Here is a 2,030-nt window from a genome sequence, read left to right as displayed (position 1 = left end):
TGTTGAGCTTTACTGTGATCCTCCATCAGTAAATCTGATGGTGTTTGTGAATGCTGGACATCAGTTCTGTGTTCAGTTTGTGTTGTTTAAAAGGGGAGTTCATCCACAAGTGAACATTCTGTCATTAATTACTCTCCATGATGGTATTTCTGGGAGAAAAAAACCTGCTATGATGTTTTGAATGTGTACTGCAATACCTAGATCAACCACTAGGTGTCAATCCAACAGTCTGCAGCTTTAAAGAGCACCTACAACGCAAAAGTCACCCTTATACAGTCACCAGTGTGTGTGTGTGTGTGTGTGTGTGTGTGTGTGTGTGTGTGTGTCAGCAGTGTGTGAGGATCTTCAGCCTCAAATGGTCAACATGAATTCATTGTTTTTGTTATAATCAGACTTAGGGTGGCACGGTGGCGCAGTGGGTAGCACGATCGCCTCATAGCAGGAAGGTCGCTGGTTCGAGTTTGCATGTTCTCCCCGTGTTGGTGTGGGTTTCCTCCGGGTGCTCCGGTTTCCCCCACAGTCCAAACACATGCGCTATAGAGGAACTGATCAACTAAACTGGCTGTAGTGTATGAGTGTGTATTGGTGTTTCCTGGTACTGGGTTGCAGCTGGAAAGGCATTCACTGTGCAAAACATATGCTGGATAAGTTGGCGGTTCATTCCGCTGTGGTGAGCCCTGATGAATAAAGGGACTAAGCTGAAGGAAAATGAATGAATGACCAGACTTGGTATGAGCAGCATGTGTGCGTGCGCGTGTGTGTGTGTGTGTGTGCGTGTGTGCATGTGTGTGTGTGTAGATGATGATTACAGGCGGTGTTCATCACTGCAGCAGTACAGCTCTTCATGTACAGTGTGTTTCTGTGGGCTGATCTGGACGGGTGAGTGGAAAGCTCATCTCAGCTCTGCGTGGGCTGTTCAGGAGCTCTGAGGAAACTCAAACCCCAGACTAACATCAGGAGACAAAGCTGAGCTGCTGAAAACACACGCACACACACACACACACACACACAGAACATTAAAAAACACATCAATAAAAGATGAGAGCAGAACATTACTGCTGTCAATCATCTGAGTTAAGGCCCACCCACTTCAGACCCACGTCTGTCCAATCAACACGCAGCAGAGAGAACAGGCCCCGCCCACGAGCATTAAACAATTTAATCTATGATCATCAAAAATAGCTCGGTCACTGTGTTTGTTTGTAAAGAGACTTTTGTACACACCACTTTTGATCCACCAATAGCAAACCACAACCATCCAATGGAGTGCTCGCAGAGAAAATCAAGCCCCGCCCTCATTTCTTCAAAACAGAATTGTAAAATGTAAACAAATTCCACACACTCATACACACACACACACACACACACACACACACACATTTAACACAAACATGAATAAACACAAACACACAGCCGTGAACTCACACACACTCACACACAGACAGAGAGAGTGTTTCTACAGGTGGTTTGTGAAGCCCACTCACCCGAGTGAACCTCGACAGCATCATTATTTTATCCATGATGTCTTCAGTAAAGTCTTCTGTCACTGATGTCCCACAGCTGTGTTTTACCATGGTAAAACAACACACACACACACACACACACATCTGGTACGGGTGTCCATCAGTAATGTGTGTGTTTTCTGCTCTCAGATGTTATATTAATAGTCAAAGCTCCTCGTTTCTGCTCTTGACAGTGTGTGAAGAGGGTTTTCAGATGAGAGGATGGAGACACGAGGAGCTGCTGCTCATCTGGACAGATAAAAGGCCATTGTGTCCCGCCCGGGGATCTCCCAGCATGCATCTGTGCTGGAATCAAACACTCCTTCGCTCTGGTGAAGTGCATGATGGGAATCTCGTCATCATTCTTGAGCTTCATGATGGAGGATCTCTCAGATGTTCTGAATGAACACACTGTGGTGTTTCTCAACCCTTCACAGTGGAGAATCCCAGCAGAGCAGCAGACTCCACTTCTCTCAGTGATATCTCCATATTTATGCAAGTTTAGCAGGAAGTGACTGTTTGACTCAT

The sequence above is a fragment of the Danio aesculapii genome, chromosome 11, assembly GCF_903798145.1.
Source record: "Danio aesculapii chromosome 11, fDanAes4.1, whole genome shotgun sequence".
NCBI lineage: Eukaryota > Metazoa > Chordata > Actinopteri > Cypriniformes > Danionidae > Danio > Danio aesculapii.
This window is presented reverse-complemented; position numbering follows the sequence as displayed.